At 35.6% G+C, this 18702-nt stretch overlaps 1 long non-coding RNA gene across 4 annotated transcripts in view; it reads left to right on the top strand.

The window, feature by feature from the left end:
• LOC115494625 (uncharacterized) overlaps positions 1-18702 on the top strand; it is a 294952-nt gene that overhangs the window by 183803 nt on the left and 92447 nt on the right. For all 4 annotated transcript variants that reach the window (XR_012055215.1, XR_012055214.1, XR_012055217.1 and 1 more), the window contains exons 3-4: positions 5836-6073; positions 8353-8469. This is a non-coding gene — a long non-coding RNA (uncharacterized lncRNA). The remainder of the gene's footprint in view (positions 1-5835; positions 6074-8352; positions 8470-18702) is intronic.

The raw sequence follows: 18702 nt of genomic DNA, 5'->3' as shown, positions 1-18702 counted from the left end.
CCCATCCAGCTGTGGGGGAATGAGTTAGCAGCTGTGTGGGCCTGAGCTGCTCACCATGGTTAAGCCCATGACATTCATGCATCTCTGGCTTTAGCTCTGGCTTTCTGGCTAAAACAAAGTACCTCAAAATGTTTTTTTAGAATTTTTTTTTATTTGTTGACATTATTTTTGGCTCTTTTAAAGTTCCAGTTGCTACGGCTATATTCTTGAGAGGCATGTATGGCTTCTTCTCTGGTGTCTGGAAGTACTAACAAGATGATGAATACAAGCAGCTGAAAACTTTTTTACTTTGTTTATTTTCAGGTCCTTTGCGGTCCTTGCTTTGAAAACTGAACATAACTGAGTTGACTGAGGGTCTTTTGCTCTATGCTGCCATTGGGTTGGGAATCTCTTTTTGTGTAGTTGCCATTTTTATTCTATGTTTAGACAAGTCAAGTATGCTTATCTCCAACCCTTTCTTGGTATGCACATCAAAACAGCAGCAGTGCAAATTCAATGAAGGCATTTCAGAATTGTACACAGTATATTTCTAAAGGCACTATCCTCCAAAGCAGCCCTGTGAATTTAGGCATGCTGATAAAACTTTAAAAATGTGAGCACTATGGCAAACGTTTATTTTCTGTATGGGCATATTTTTTCTAATGGCAACAATTGCCATGACTAAAGTTATTTCTTGTTATCCTTTCTGAGGAAGATGCATAAGTCTTCTTTTTCCCACTGTTTTGTATGACTCTTTATCTGTTCCTAACCAACAGTTTGAAGGTGACAGGTGATGTAGCTAGCACGTTGAAACAGCTAAGGTAATTTCTAGCTGTCTCCAAGGCTTTTCCCACAGTGACAGTGCACCAGCAGAAATGAAGAGAAGTTTCATAAGGCTTTTTATTATTTAGAATACATAGATATGAGCAAGGTATGTACAGCTTTAGATTCCCAGAGTCAGCCTGCAACTTATGGGTGACCTGCCAGCACACCCAGTGTGATCCTGCATCAGTCATAGACTCACAGGATCTCTTCTTTGTCTCCTGGCTCTATTTTAGCAGATAAATTAGTTGTGGTCATGATCTCCCAAAGCACTGACAATGCTGTGCCTGCATCCATACACCAGACAGACACTGAAACCTGAGAGTCTTTTAGTATGCTCTGACACTGCTTTTTCTGCTGCAGCTTTATTCCCTACTAGCATTTTTAAACTACACCTACCTGCTGGTGTGCCAGATGTGGGGAGGTACTTCCTTCATCTTTTCCCATAGCATGGGCCGAGTTACAATTTTGGCATCAAATACAATTTCTCTCTTATTATATCAGTTAATTTCTCTTTATTTAACAATTTGTTAGTGAGTAGGTTTTTTTTCCTTATACAGCATGAGGAGAATTGGCAACAAGAACTGGAGATGATTTTAATGCATTTCAACTGCAATCAACCTTTTTGTTCAATCAAAGAGTTCAATGAATTAACAAGCAATAACTTCATTTCTCATTTGTTTTCTTGTTATTATTTTTTAAGTCAATGCTGCAGGGACAATATGTGAGAGTATTGATTTCAGCACAGGTGATGAACTGTGAGCTCTCATGACTTTGGAATTTAAGATAGCAGATTGCTGGATCTCACAGTTTAGAGAATTTGAAGAACAGTGACCAAGTGTCCTCTTATAGATGATGATTCTGTGATAAAAATATAAATAATGTAAATAAAAATATAAAAATAATATTATTTTTAAAACTAACAAACAACAAAAAAAAAAGGAATGGCCACATGATTAAATAGTCACATTTTTGGTAAAGTGACCAAAAAATGTCACTGATTTGAACATTTAGCTTAAATTTGAAAATTTAGAAGCTAAGAGTAATACCCTTTAATCTTTCTATGGCGAAAAGCATAATAAAGCTAAAAGTATAGCCCAGCCTTTGGTAAAATATTGTTAAAGAAATTTTACTTTTTGACTTGTCAGAAAACCTATATCCAAGCCATGTAATTGTTATTCTGTGAGCTTTATGACAGGATAAAAAAAAATGTGATAATAGATAAAAATCAAAAATAGTAATTTTAAATAGCAATTTAAAATCTCCATGGTAACACTGAGTTACATAAACAAGAAATCAAGGCTGGTTTGATTAAACTCTTTGCTGAAGTTGCAATAGGTTTGTGAAACCAATGCAGCAATCCTGGTCTCCCCATTCTGCTGCTCTCTATCCTTGCACCTCCAGGTCCTGGAGCTGTGAAGACTGGAGCTTATTTTTGTGTTCCCCCTTCTTCTTCTTCATATCATATTCCTGTCTCTGTTCCAGGCATCTGAACAGAGATTTACAAAGATGGTCAGAGAAATGGAGTTAGTAACTGGAAATATTGTGTGGAAAATTCATAATGATAAACCAAGAAATATGAAAAACAAATTTGGTCATCAAGGAGATTTGAATGTATTTCTATATTCAGTTTGAATACCTGGGAGCAAACTCTCACCAACTTCAAGAAGGAACTGGAGATCCAGGTGGAGAGAGAGCAAGCTGACATGAAGGGTATCAGCAGTAGCCATGTCTTAGACACCTCTTAGACAGCAACTTGCCATGTTTAAAGAAAAAAATTCATAACTGTAAACAATTCCATCTAGTGCAAATCGAGACAATAGCCAAAAAAGAGAGAAAGATAGATTTCTTCTCATTTGAAGAAGTCAGGAAATTATTATTCAAAAGTTATAACATTTACTTCTGTCTAATGCAAAGTCAAGCTGACAGTACTTGGAAATACTGGCTTTTCTTCGGCAGGAATTCCTCAGTGAGAAGGATGTGTTTTAAGTCTACATTTCAGGTCATTATACCTGTTATTTTTCATAGAGATGTGAGCTCTGGGATCTTATTACTGAAAGTAAGACAGATAGATAAATACTTCTGAAAATAAAATACTGTGACAGATTATAGGGCCAGGAAAAGAAAAGCAAAATCTAATAAGGAATTGTGATAAGTTTACAAACATCCAAATAAAATATGCACTGTGATATGTCAACGATATCCGTAGGTAGAACACATGATTATAGTGAAAAGGGTAGACTAATTATTTGTCTTTTGACGGAAAAAGAAGAAAAAACCAAAGAAGGATAATAAGAAAACCATAAAACTTCTCAGTGTGAGATTTAACAAGAGAAATAATAATCCTGACAGAACAGGTGGAATAAAACTGTGAGAGTAGCTAAAGGTTTAAACACGCATGGGAGTAATAATTGCAGCACTTCATGAGGCAGGTGTTATATGGGGTGAATTGCTTTATTTTGTTTACCCATTTAGCTTAAGTAAAGAATCCACATATTCAGATATTTAAGGAATCTTCAGAATTTTATGCAGGCTTCAACAAATGCTCCAGGTATTGTTGCTTTACTTGTGCAACTAGCTATTATTTGTTCTGGATAATAGGTCCATCATTCTTGTATTCACTAAACTTCGACAAAAGTAGGAGCTTCTCAATTTTATGTACTTGTGCTCTGCTCTCTGGAATTTGGGTTGTACATTAAACTTCTCTAGTGGTGTTAAGATGAATCAAGCTTCTTTGCCATTTCTCATTTTCTTCTGTAAAATTCCAAGGAAGGCTTGTGGGCATTTTACTGATTCCTCTGCAATTCCAATTTGGTGCTCAGTTTTCTGCATCTGTGCTGCTGCCTGGTTTTTCCATCCTGGGACAGCCTGAACCATTCAAGTAATTTGTTTTAGTAATTTTTCATTACATTAAAGTGAAGTATGAAAAATCTTAGCCTCCAAACCATATTGCTGCATACACCTGATTTTCCTTGTCTTTCATAGAAATAATGCAGCCACTTCTGATTTTTTTATTTAACTGATTATAGAAAGAATGTTTTGTGTGATACAGATATTGGTTTTGTGGGTGCCTTTGCAGCTATAGACCATTGACAGACACCAGGAAGACTATCTGCTCAATGAAGAACTTTCCTTTTTCCTTCATCCATTATCATAAGCTTGTATGTTATATTGCTGAAATGTCTCATAACAAAATATGGGAATAAAACATACCATATGTTTATTCGTTTTGAAGTAAAAGAAGGCAATGCTGTCAATTTATACAATATGATCCTCATTAGCCCTGGAAGTCTGTATTTTTCTGGCCAAACTTACTACCCTTAAAGGTTTTCGTTCCTAATTGGCAAGATTAGGTCACAAGTTATGTGACTTCTGCTTACTGAACTTTGAAAACTCTCTATAACTACAGCGGCACTGGGAATAAAACCTGTCATTAAATTCTAGGGACCTGTAATCTTCTGCTTGCAACCTGCCATCTGCTCCCGTGCCCAGTGTCAGCCTAACAGAGCTTTCTCTCCAGTGGAGAGGGTGGGGGCCACTGCAGTTGGCATTTTCTGCATTCATGTCACTCCCAGGCAGAGGGACAGCACTAAGCCCTTGTATCATTGAACTCCTCATTTCTATTAGTTTCCACTTAATTGAACAAAAAGTCACCAAAAACCAGAAGATGATATAGACAATAAGCTTTAACTGCCACCTAATCACAGGTATATTAATTATTTTGTTTTCAGGCATTTTCTATTTAATTCCTCAGTTTGACTGCAATACTCTATAAACATTTTTATTTATCACAGTGTTGTGCCATGTAAGAAATTCTTGATTTGCCTTTGAACTAGCTGAAATAGACAGCTATGTGAGACATGGCAACACTGGTCTGCGGTTCCTTAAATCACAGTAACAATGTTAACGTGCAGGCATTCAGAGAATAACAATTGAAATTCTAAAGGGAGCTGTTTAGGCAGAGGCACAACTCTGCAGAAAGCAGCCTTTGACGTATTTTAACAAAGTAAATCTTACTATGAGTTATGTTGTACATTTTAGTATTTATGAATTGTAAGAAATCATAGTAATTTAGTATTTTTTAAGAAAGAATATGGCAAGAGTATTAAAGAAAGTTGATACTAAAGGTGGATGGGGGGCCATTTAATGATTTTCGACACTTTTCTAAACTCAATTCGAGCACATTTTCAGGTGCTCTTTTTTTTGCAAGGAGTTTGGGAAGAATGCATTTTTCCTTAATCTTATATTTTACTGTACCAGTGTCAGGCACAATTTGTTCTTCAAACCCACAAATTTAGAAGTTAAGATTGTTTTATGTTTATCCAGATAACTGACTGTTCTGATCAGGCTCATCTTCTCAGTAAACCCCTTTACAATTTGCCCAAATTAAAACAACTTGTGACAGTGGAAAATGTTTCCTAAATATTCCCCCTATGGTTAGCAGAAAAATGCATAAATTTATATTATCTGTAAAATGTATCACATCACTATCTGCCTCCTTTTCCATATAATTTACTGAGAATTCTATAATATCTGTTAAGTGCCCTAAGTTCCAGAGCCTGGGGTATCCTACCAGAAGCCTTCACCTGCTGTGAAAATTGGACATAAACTTCTATTCTTTATTTCTGATATTTTTAACCTCTCACTGACCAACAAAATACCTTCCTTCATTCATTCACAGCTTTTTTAGGAGCCTCTGGTGAAGGTCTGAGTGAATATCTTGTTAAAGCTTCCAAAAAATCCAAGAACAGTTTTTTGGCTGTCTTCATGATCTCTTTCAAAAGCTGATAATATTACTTCTATCCAGAAGAATATCCTTCAAGTCAGAAGTGTTTGCTGTTCATTTCTATACTTTAATGGGAGTATTCAGCATATGAGCCAAAACAAAGAAATTAAGTCATGAGCCAGAATGGCATTTAAAAGTTCACTACCTGCTTATGGTAGCCTGTTCTAACAGATCTTGTTTATCTATTTTTTTATTTCTGCATTATTATTGTTGTTTATCTACTGTTTTATTTCTGCATTTTTTTAAAGGTCTTAATATTTGAAAGACTGTGAGGCAATGAGACCTCTGCATAGAGAGATGTGACATAAAACTACTAGAGTGTAAGAAGCCTGTGAAGAAATTGACCTGTGAGCAAAGAATCAATATACAACAGGGGTGTAGCAGGACACAAAGAGGAAGTGAATAGAGGATATTTGTCAAATTGACTTTCTCCCATGCACGCTTTGCCCTTTATGGATAAACACGATCATCTGATACAAGTACCAGGTAAGCATAATCACAAACAGTGGGTAATTTAATATGATTTCTTCATTAGTTACTCAAAATATGGTTTAAGGAGAGCCTTGGGCACAAACCTGTGCAGCATGAAAGAAAGAAAGACATTATTTGATTAATCTAAGGAGCAGCAAAGAATCAGAGTTCAGGAATTACTGAACTGAATTAAGTACATTACTGAAGTATTCACGATGGGAAAGAAAAGAGATAGAATGAAAATTTTAGGAGTGGTTGAAAATACTAGAAAAGTTGATGCATCCTGGAAAGTGATAGTGAAGATTCCAAATTGATGGGGAAAACTGCAGGCTTGTATTCTTTAACACAAAGGCACTACGTGCCTTGGAGAAGAGGACAAAGTAATGGCAGAGAAGAGGAACAAACTTCAGAAAAAATAAAAGGAATGTGTCTGAATAAATTGTGTGACCACCACAGAAAATTTAGAACAGGTTCGAATGCTCCTTTTTTCCAAGTTTAACAGTTAAATCATTATCCAAGCACACTTTAACTAGTTTCCAAAAAGTAAGTACCTTTCAAGTTGAACAGATCTCAAGAAGCAGTTGGTACAGAAGCTGTCCTGAAGCTATATGTAAAATTTTCTGATGTGTTTTCTCTGATTTAAGTCTTAACTGAGACTGTAGCCTAGGAGGTTACAACCTAAAAAGGAAACCAAAGCCAAATGAAATAGTTTCCCTCCAGCTGCATGTTTTCCACTCCTTTCATGGCAGAAAAAGCTGTGATTTCATAAAATAAAATTAAATAAATCAGGATAAAATGAAACAAAATAAATAATAATTTTAAAAGGGAAAATTGCTAATGTGCAGAAACAGGCAGTTTCAGTAGATTATTAGTTTATTAGTTTCATGTGTTAGCTATTGTGTTCCTCCTCTCATGACCTCACCTTTTTAATTGAGTAGCTTTTTGCTGGCATCAGAACAGATGCTTTTACTTCTTTATATTTTAGAAGGATATGTAATTTTTAAAAATCTGTACTTTCCATCTGTGAATAAAATTGAGGATAGGTTTTTCTAATTATGTAACATTTTTCCCTCATCTCTCATTTGAATCTTTATGGTGACTTTTGGGGTTCATTAAATGCAAAGTTAAACTACTAACTGGGAAAAATTAAGAGAAAGTAGTAAGCCCTCCATTCTTTCACCCTGTATCCTTTAGTGTACATTTCAATATGCTCATTCTTGTAACATTGGCCAGAAGACATTTTCAAAGACATCAATGCTATTTCTTTATCAGGAATTTTTTTGTTTAGTTCTTTATTTCCCCCAGAAATAAAGATTTATTCCATCTCAGTTTTGGAGTATTGGCAACAGCAAAACCAGAGCGATAATCCATTAATGCAGTAATGTGTTTTATAATAATCAGAGTGACCTTGGCCTCTAACTGCATTCTGAATTTGAAGGTGAGAAGTCTAAATGTACCTCACATACAAAACTCTTAATTGGTAAGGAACTAGAAAATAATTTTCTGTTGACTGAGACATCACATAATATTAATGCAAACACCAAACAATGAAGTAAATGAGGTAGAACTTTTGCTAGGGATGATGAGGTAAAAGATATCACAGATGTAGAAAACGTGGGAAATCACAAAACAAATATTTTATAATGCAATAACTACTATATAATCCCACTGAAATAATATCATAATTAACAAAAAAATAAAGAAAGTAAGAGAAGAAAGGGAAAGAAAGAAAAAGAAGGAAATAGTAAAGAGGAAGGAAGGGAGGGAAGGAGGGAGGGAGGGAGGGAGGAAGGGAAAGAAGCTTGATTCCAGAATTACCCAGAATTGAAAAGTTTCCCAAGATGTTAAATTTTTTTTCTGTTATTCTTTTAAGAGATTTATTTAGAAATCTCAAGCTTTGTGTAAGGAGAACCTGCCTGCAGGACCTATTCTATTTAAATGCATATAGCAGCTAAATATTGCTTAACAGAAAGATATGGTAGCTGGGATTTAATGAACGCCATGTGGTCACCATTCCAAAGACTTTGGCTGGCCTTTCTTGTGGAGAGAACCGTTGACTTCCATAGGTTTCTATACTTATTTTTCAGCCATCTTCTCATTCCCCATCAACACTGAAACATCAACCCAACCCAATGGTTTTACTAATCCTCATTAGAATCCTTTTTTTTTTTTCCTCTTCAAATTGTAAACTTTTTCATGTTGATGTTTCCCATCTTGAATCCAGAGCTACGAACTATACTTGTCTTAGCATGTCTTCGTCTCTCTGTAATTTTACATTGTATATCTTTCTACAGACTTCATCACACAACTCTGTCTCATGGGTTGGACACTGTCAACAATTGAGGCAAAGCAATGGGGTTATATCAGAACTGTCCCTTAGATCCTGGAAACACACGGATCCAAATCCTGAGGTAACTGAGGGGAAGGTGGGTTTCAAGGGAAGGAGGATACAAAACTCAGGAAATAATTTTAACTGTTTCAAACAGCCATATCTTTACTAAAACTACATGAATTTAAATCACCTGAGTTAGAAGATATAATTCACCAATATGTAACAGTCCATCTCCAATAATTTGGCATCAGTGTGACAATACCTCCATAAAAAAGTAGCTCAGATAATAAGAAATCTTTCCTCTGTGTCTTTGCAGGAAATTCAAAGAAAAAAAAAAAAAAAATTCAACCAAACCAAAGGTTATTTTACAATGAAGTGCAATTTACCAATCCTGGCAATGCAGAGCTCTATAACTGGTCTGCTTTCCAGTGGTCATGAAACTAAGGAAGACTAAGCCTTCTCTGTTCAGTCCTCTGCAGTACCTCAGTTTGGTCTGCTCTGCCTGTTAGAGTAGAATGCTTTTACTGAGTCTGTTGTGGCTCAGTGACATGAACAAGATGAACTACTAAGGTGTTTAGAAAATGCAGCTTCTTTATATTCTGAATTGATATTTGAATTTCACAAGTCCAGAGACAGAAATTAAAGGCTCAGTTTTGAGAATGATTTTTATGGTGCTCATAGATTTCAATGTAACTCTCTGCAGCTGTAATGTAAGTGCAGCGATTTTCCAGACTGGGACGTAACTGGTTCTTAAATCATAATGCACTCAAACTCAAAGAAGTGTTGAGAGCTAATAGTGTCTCTATCTTGTTGCAAATTCTGCCTATGGTAGAAGTTGATAAAATATAGAACATACAATAATTGTCCTCTCCAGATGGGAAGAACTATGAAAAATAGTTTTATTTGTATTCATCAGTAATACATCTGTTTCCAGACTCATTTGTTTCAAAGACTTTAATGTTCACATCATTAATTTCAATCGTTCTGGAATGCCTAAATGAAAATAAAAACAGTTGTCAAAATTGTGACTATAAAAATTATCATATACAAGAATATATTGAAGTTTGGTGGCATTTGCATTTGGTGTCCAACTCTTCAGCGAAGCAGATGGAATTAGAATATCTGTTTTCTAATAGAAACCCTGACATAAATAAGTGTGTGACACTCAGTGGCTTTCTGGAGGGAAATTCTCAGATATTAGACAAAAAAAAAGGAGAGAAAACCATTTTTTTTTAATCTGTAAAATGAAACAATAATGTTTTGCCAATCCTAGAAAACTTATTGATATCCCCTGTAAGTACAAACATATATTACTCTGCCTGATTGTTTTCACAACTGTAGAAACACTGACATAAAATTTCTCTTAGACTTCTCTCATTCTTTGGGAGTTTATTTTTATGATATTTCTTCAAACATTTTCACCTGTCAATCTGTCAGTAGGTTTTTTTCCCAAAAATTCCAAAATTGCTGGAATTAAATATTTTGTAGAAAAAATAAAAGTGACAGAGACATAATTTCTAGTCTCTCCTCATGTGCAGATGAATGTTGCAAAAATTACAATTAATTCAAATGTTTAACAAAGTTATTCTGAGGTAAGCCATGAAATCTTCCGTGCAATACCTAATCAGGGGGAAAAAAAGGGAAAAAGGATATAAAGGATAATATTTTTCTCAAAATTGATTTTGTCCTTTTGAGTTAGACATTGAAATTTTTACCTTGTGCTTTTGGAAATCAGAATAAAGGGAAATAAATGGTTTCATGCAAGGCCAGTATTTTTCTGGATTTTCTAAAGAGCTACAAAAATCACTAAATACTTTCAGACCCATACAAATTAATGAATTAATAATAAGCACTGTACTCAGCATGTAAGTCATGCCTTGATGCAAAGTCATAAGCTGGAAAAAATCTTTCATTGTGCTGAACAATGGACCATATGCCATCATTAATATCTTCCAGATTGCTATGAGTAGAGGAAAAAACCCTCATTTGTTTTCATAGGACTCTGAGTCAGCAGGATAGCTTTGAGGCAGCAGTTTCTAGACCTTCTCTTCATTCACCAAAAAACAAAAAGTGTTTTAAATATGCCTACCTCAAAACAATATCGAACTTGAAAATAAACAACTGGAAATTTGCCTTTTGCTCACTATGTTACTGCAGGCAAATTCTTGCTTGTGGCCTTTTCTTGCAATTAACCCAGTTTACCTAGTATCAGAAATATCTTCTCAGTTACCTCTGGCCCTCAGGGAGTGTTGCCTGCTCCCTGGTGGTCTGGCTCTTGCTCTCTCATTTTCAGGTCATCTCTAGGTCTCCCTTCATGAAGTTTGGCCTCCTGCCTGTACTCTTTGCAATTCTTTTCATCTGTGTCTGTAATGTCCTTTGGACTTTAGGAAATGCCCTTTTCAATGTCCTTTGGTGCTCCCAATGTGAACTCTAGTATACTTCCCTCTAAGAGTTTCAATTGATCTAGTTATTTCTTAAAGAAAAATAATTATTAACTATCCTGAATAAATAATACAAATATCCTCACAAACTTAAAAAAAAAATTCCCGGCTCGGCAATTTTTTTTTCCATCTGTCCTGTGTGCAGACTGCAGGCATTTGTTCTCCATGTACCATGCCACATTATATTTGTTTCTGAAATCTCTGGACAGAATGACTAGAGGAATGACAAGATAACTGCAGGGATTCCTTTGTATACTAACATGTGCAAGCAGGTTTTGCTATCAAGACACATGTATACCTCCACCACAAGGTGTTCAACAGATTATTTTTTTTTTCCAAATATAAATATTTGCTTGCAATTATTTTCTTCATGGATTTCTGTAAGATGTTTTCTTTCTTAGACTTTCACTCCCAATGTTTAATAGAGAGACATAAGATAACCATTTTTAGTCTCATGTATCTGACGTTCGCTGTAGCTGGTTCTTGAGTAGCCAAGAACTTTTTGCTGGTCTCTGACAGACTCTAAGCAGGACAGAGCCTGGTTTGGTAACCTTATGATCAGCAATGCAGGTACAAGGATGAAACTCCAGATTTCTGTGTGGATACAATAGATGAGTTTGATTAAATGGCTAATAGTCTAACAGATTTTTCCTAGGAAATTTTCAGCAGGCAAAGAAAACTCCTTTTTTTTAGTGATAGAAGAAGGCAATACATTTAATCACTAGTTAAAACACTCACATTCCTCCTGTTGTGGCTCCACTTCATATGTCTTTATATGATAGAGGTAAAAGGAGGACACCTAAGGAAAGCAACATTTTAAACGGCCTTGCCAAGATTTACTCAAATATATCTATCAATGTAAGTGGCATTTGCAGCAGTTCAAATTTATTATTTGGAGCTGTACATTGGATTTCATTGTTTTGACTGTCTAGGTTCCAAGAGGGCCAACAATGTGCATAATAAAAAGGACAATCTAAGGAGCTTAATTTAAAAAGGCGGGGGGGGTGGGGGGAGAATTATGCCAGGTTATAAAGAATAAATCCAACCACCAGTACTAATTCTTTAATTTTTATTTTTTAAGTAAATCCATCTGACAGGAGCATTCTTCTACTTCACCATTTTAAAGAAGGTACTGCAGGGTTGTACTTAGAGGCAAGAAGCTGAACAGTATAGGGAATGAGCAAACCATGTAGATTTGAGGTGCATATGACCCATTTCTGATTTGCTGTGGGACATTTACTTAATAGAAATTCATTGGTTTTTGATGCAGTTTTGTCTGTCTAAAGATTTGTTCTTCTTTCACTCATATTCCATTTGCTGTAGACAATAACGTGAAGACAGTTGGCAACATGGGGCTTGATATGATTTACTTCTGCAATTGTGTCTTCCTTCTCAAACTTCAGGTTTTATTATGTGTTTAACTTGTGGTATTTTTTTTCTTATTTCCTATAAAAAATATGACTATATGTATGTATTGCCAGCCTCACTTTGATCTTGAATAGAAAGAAATAATTCCTGTTTAAAAATGTTGATAAGACCTCAAAAATTATTTAGAAGCATTTAATCTTATTTTACTGATATAATCATGGAGGTGAAAAGGACAAAGTGCTGTAAGCAGCAAAAAATTATCAAGTTTATATTTATCTTCCATGTTACTATTATTTACAATAATGTCATTGGTGATAGTTGCTACTTTGGGGCATTTCAGATTGTAGGAGCAGATGATCTAAAAATAAATTTTCTCCAGACAAATCTAAATCTCCAAGGAGCTTCTGTTGGGCGACAGTCTTGCTCTTGGGCTAATTTACACTTTATACCCTTCTTCATTGCTACTTTTTTTTTTAATGCTTCTCTTGTTTCCTTCTCTTCTTTCCTTTATCAGACTTCTCTGAGAAGAATATATTCATTCTTTTGAATCCTATTTCACAGAATCACAGAATTATTATATTACAAGGGACCTCTTGTTTTTTTTATACCAGGGTCATCCACAGCGGGTTAGCCAGGACCATTCAAGTTTTAAATATGTCATTCTTAAAGACTTCACAGTCTCCCTGGGAAACCTGTGTCAGTGTTCAATCACTCTCATGTGAAAAAGCAAGTGTTCAGATGGGATTTCTTTTTTTTTTCTTTAATGTGCTCCTGCTGTCTATTCTCCTGTGAGTGGATGCTGCTGGGTCTGTCTTCTACATTGTTCCCATCCACATACTTATGAGATTCTTCAACATATGTATGAGATCCCAAAGCCATCTCTTCTCATAGCTGAGCATTCCCAACTAACTCTCTTATGTCTCTTATCTGTTGTCCCATAAAAGTGTTCCAAAACCTTAGTAATCATGTGCTAGACTTGCTCCAATAGGTCCATGTCTGTCTTATGCTGGACAGCCCATCACTGGACACAGCTCTTCAGACATGTCTCACCAGGGCTCAGCACAGAGGGAGTGTCTCCTTACTTGAACTGATGACACTTCTGCCTAAGCAGCCCAGAAAGCTGTTGGTATTCTTTGCCACAAAACACATTGCTGGTGGCTGCTCTGCTTGCTGTCCACCTCATCCTCTCTGTCAGTGTCTTCCAGCTGCTAAAGCCCAGCCTGTCCAGTTTCTTGGAGATCTCACTAAAAAAGATCCTTTAAAGGTCCCTTTAAACCAGTCTGTGGTTTGTTTTTTTTTTCCCCACAGGCTGGAACTGACATTTTCCTTCACTAAACTTCACAAGACAACTCTCTGCTCACATTTGCAGCTCCACTCACCTAGTCTATAGATAAGGACTCTTGGTTTTCCTCCATCCACAAACATGCCTAGGATGCTCTCCATCCCATTTTACAGGTCATCAAGGAAGATGTTAAACAATATCAACTTCAGCATTAACCTCTGGGGTACACTTTTTTTCAAGTCTTTACCTAGATTTTGTGCCACTGATAAAGGATTTTGTGTTGTGCTGTGATGCAGATTTCTGTTGTCCGTGTTAATTTTCTTGTGTGATTTACAGCTTTCCAATCCTTATTGATTGTGTGAATTCCAGTCTGTGAAGCCTATTTGACTGTAAAGCATTTGATCATTCCCCTAGAATGCATGGTAACCTCTAATACAATGGTTTCAATGAAAGAATAGCAAGGTACTAATCTCCCTGATGTTGGCCAAATGCCATGCAAATTCCCCATAAAATGAGTTATTTCTTTAGGATGCCAAGAAAGATATGGACAAGTTAGAAAAAATCAAGAGCTTTGCAAGAATGTTAAGAGGTTTAGTAGATACAATAAGGTTGAAAAATAAAGAGCATTTAATCCAGGCAGAAGACAGTGATAAAAGATATAGTTGCAGTCTTCAAATCCACAGAAAAAATGAAAGGAGATATTTTTCATTTTATTATTTTTAGTGTGAGTACAGTGTGAAATCATATATCAAAAAAATAATACTGGACTCCGGGGAAAAAAATCTAATCATTATAGCAGGGAACAACCAGAAAAGTGATTGTAACCTTTAGAATTTAAGAGTTCAGAACAGGATAGGAAAACATTTTAGGGGAATGACCTAGATATTAGGGGCAGAGACACTCTCCTGAAGACTGATTTGACTTTAATTCCTATGATTATGACTGTTTACATTCCATTTGTTGCTGATGGGCTATCACTGCTTTTAATTTTTTGAGACCCTAAGTGACAACAGTAGTCTTAGAAACTATAAAATTACTGAAAAGTTGGAGTAAAATCCAGTTCAGACATTTTTTGAGTAAATTAGAAGTTATGACAGGCTTCTCTTAGTATCTCCAGCATCTTTTAGCCTAGTAGCTCAAAATTTGGAATAAACAGATAGAAATTTATGTCCATCCTCCAGTCAGAACAGAAAAAATTACTAAAGAATATAGCTCACAAATTTACCTCAGATTCTACTTTTTTACTGCCAAGCATAATTCTGTCTGAGATAATCACCTCTTAACATTCTGAATGAAACAGGCTGTACAGAGAGCTCAGGTTTTAGTGTGCAGTAAAAAAAGCAGAAATCAGATACATATTGAAACAGCAGAGTAGAGACAGAATGTAAATAGTAGCAGTTAGGAACTTCAATTAAGGCTTTTAAAGTTACAAGATATGTTCTACTCATACTAAATAAGACTTTAAGTGTATTCAAATAATCTTAGATTTTAGAGAAATCAATGTAAAAATTAATTTCCTTACAAATAGAAGCATAAGAAAAAGGAGAATATTGCAAGCACTGCTAGAACTGCAAGATATTTACTAATAGCAAACAAATCTTTAAACGAGATAAAGCTGTTATTTGTTTATTTTTCATGCTTCAGCTTTCTTCCTGGAATGTTTTCTCAGAGAAATCATTCTTTTGACATGGTAGTTCAGGGAATAGGTTTCTACTGTGTATGAGTTTGTTTCAGATGCCTTCCTTTACAGAAAAAAACCCAAAAATAACCAAAAAGGTTAAAAGTTGATTTCAAATAGAGATAAAAAAAAAAAACACTTACATGATACACAGTTAACAAAAGAGGAAAACAAGACTTTTTTTTAAGTATCAGCCTACTTGTAACTATCTTTCCCCTTTGTCACTGGGGATGTGTTTTTACCTGCACCTCTTGTTCTGTCCCTGACACCTGTTTTTCACATCGAGTCTAAACTGCAGTATTTGTCTATGCCTTCTTGAACCTGGATATCTTTGCTGTATTTCTTTGTGCCCCAAGATACTTGGCATGTGCTTCTCTTACTCCAGTTTCCATATCTTCCCTCGCAATTTAGCATCATAAGGTATCTGTCTATATTCAAAACACAGACTAATTTAAAGAAGACAGGCAAGTTACCGTAAATCAACCAATTTACTGCTTGGCTGAAGAGCTGCCATGATTCTTCTTTTGTATGCTCCTATCTTTTGCAAATATTATGCTCACAGTAGAAACTGTTGATTTGTGGTGAGTGACCTTGCATCTCCTGTGGGTTAAAAATGGATGCAGTGAGTTACCATGCTTTCACTGATGGCTCTTAAAATTCTGTTAGTGCTTAATGGGAAAGCGTGTTTGACTTACATTCCAAAAATTATCACTGTGACCAAAATAGATGAATATTTTGCCCTCATTAAAAAAATAAAATGAGCTCAGCAATTTTGACCAGATCTCTAATGCTGAGTTCAGAATTATATGGTAACCCACAATGACATCCAAAATATTGCTCATGCATGATAATCAACCATTTCCTTCTTCCACGTCTTTCCCTAAATTTTTTAATCTTTATAATCTAGTATGATCTTATAGCCATGGTATGATAAATGCTATCATTTTTAATTCTGTTCTACATTAATTTACATCTTCTAGTTTCATTTATTGTCATGAAAGCTTTGCCATTTTCCAAAACTGTAAAAGAGCCTCCCTTGGTTGAAAGCTTTGAGTACCAGATGGTTTTCAGCCATAAGTATCTGTAGGAACATATGCAGAAGTCATACAGAGTAGGATGGAATTCAGAAACAGGTTTTTTGTATGTAGTTTGGTGGTATATAAGTACTATCTAAGAAATTCAAAACTTTGCAGTTAGGCCCACAGAATTTTTAACCTACTTTTTATGAGAAAGACTCAATTTCTAAGGAGAGAAAAATTAAAATTAAGTCTACTTGATGTTGACCACTTTGTAAGCTTTTTAATAATCTAAGTTGCTTCAAAAGTGCAGGCATCCTGTAAGGTAGAAAACAAGTTTTATTTTTTAAAGCATTTCAAGATTGTTAATCTAGCTCAAGCTGTTGCTGTAATAAGGAGCTATGTGGAAGTCAGTAAATTTGATGGCATATTCCCTTTTCACTTTAACTCTATGTGTGCATGAAATGCAATTTACTAGCTTCTAATACTCCACATCTGTTATTCTTCCCCACAGCCTCATTATCTTTACTTTGAAATTTTACTCAGGGGATGACATGATAAATTTGGAAAACTAATTCAATGAGTATTCTTAGGTTATTAACTCCATGACCTACTCAGGATTAGTTAACCTTTTTGTTTAACACTTTTCATTAAATGATGCAGTGCTAACTTTAACATCTTTGATTTAAATAAGTGGCCTGTATGCAGTGGATGTGATTTTCCAATTGTCACAAGACATAAAACATTACATTCATTCATAACAGAGATAAAGTCTTTCTTTCAAGCAGTCTTCCTTACAAATATGGATTCTATTCATATAAGGACAAATTCTTCCAAGGTATCTACATAAATTTTCAAGGGTGTTGGTGCCAGTTCTCTAGCTGAAAATTATGTTGAAATCTTCAGACCTCACAGGTTGAATTTTATTTGACTCAGATGTATATCTCCTGGACATACATCTTGTATTTAGGTTGTGTTATATTGGTCTGAGTCTACAGCAGACACCCTCCCCTTGGCCATCAGTCTTTTGTGTTTATGACTGTGCCATTCATTAAGACCAGCAGCTGACAACAGAAGTAGTACTTTAGGAATTCTTTTTCTTTCACATAATGCCTTTGTGAAGATTTTTGCCTAGAGCAGTTTGCCTTCTCTCCATCCTATTTTTGCCCATAGATTTTGAGCTGTCTTTCCTGCCTAATTCCTAGTTGCTGTTCATTACTGTTTTCTTGTACTCTAGGTATCAGGCTGAGGTAGTGCCAAAAGCTCAGGAGAGAGGGACCTCTTGTCTTGTTGAGGGTGATTTTGACAGTTGCAAAAGATCATGGAGTTTTAAAGACGAAAGAGAAATCTCTCAAGATAGACAGCTTGTGCAGCCCTGGCATAGGAAGAGACCAGTCACTCTAAGAATGGATTATCATGCAATCAATTTGGTGACAGAATTGTGAAGATGCAATCATGTAGAGCAAAAGCTTTCAGAGACATCACTTTCCACAAAATTTTGCAGATTTTTAGTGACATTCAAGAAGAGACACCCTCTCAAATTCTGCTTCTTGAATTTGATGAAAAGAGATTTATTATTTTGAAAATGGAAGGATGGGAGGGCCTACTTTGTAACATGAGGTTTTGGTTTTTGTCTTTTTTTTTTTCATTTTTCTCTATTCTTGCTTTCAGGAATGACATAATCTTTACTGATACCCGTGATCATATTTATCCTACATTAGATTTAACCATAGCTACAGCATCATGGTCCACTTACAATCCTGTAGGAATTAATTAAATGTTTCACTAACATATTAGATTAAATAAACAGTTTTGGAAGGAGATGTTGGTATCCAGTTCTATATTTCTGCTACTTTCTTCCCTTCTTCCTTCCTTTTGATACACGCTTATCAAGCTATAAACCTATTAACACATCCTGCAAAATATTACAGCAGGAGCAAGAGAAACGCATTCTCTTCTTAATTCTAAAGCAGCTATTACACATACGCACAGCTTTGAATTGCAGTTGGCTACCTGGCAGAGGGAGAGAAAGGTGAGTTAAAGCCCTCACAGAGAGATGAACTGAGGTCTCTCCCATTTACAATGAGGGAAATACTGTTAAGTTAAAAACATGGGGCCGTTTTTCTTCTCTAACCATGCCAGTGTGTTAAAAGCATAATCCTTGTTTCCATTTCTGAAAGAAAGATTCAAGTATCTAATTATGCAGCTTTTTTTGGACATGCAAATTCCAATCAAAGATATGAAGCATCTTTCCATAGCCTGAAGTTTGATTTTGAGACTCAGGAAAAGCTAGGATCTAATATACGTTTTTGTCGTTAGCATTCTTTATTACTTGGATGATCTATGCCTTCCACTCACTGCACTGGCTCTCATAATTTCCCACCTCCCACCCTTACAGCCCCATTCACCTAGTTCAGAATTCTATCCCAGGAGTTCAGGATCCTTTGAGTAAGGCATTGCAATAATCAAATCCTTCAGTGGATTCCCTCTTGCAGCAGAAAGTGTAACTCTTCTGGTAGGAGAAACC

This window comes from Taeniopygia guttata, chromosome 1 (genome assembly GCF_048771995.1).
Source record: "Taeniopygia guttata chromosome 1, bTaeGut7.mat, whole genome shotgun sequence".
NCBI lineage: Eukaryota > Metazoa > Chordata > Aves > Passeriformes > Estrildidae > Taeniopygia > Taeniopygia guttata.
The sequence above is the reverse complement of the archived record's forward strand: the minus strand, read 5'-3'. Positions and strand labels throughout refer to the sequence as shown.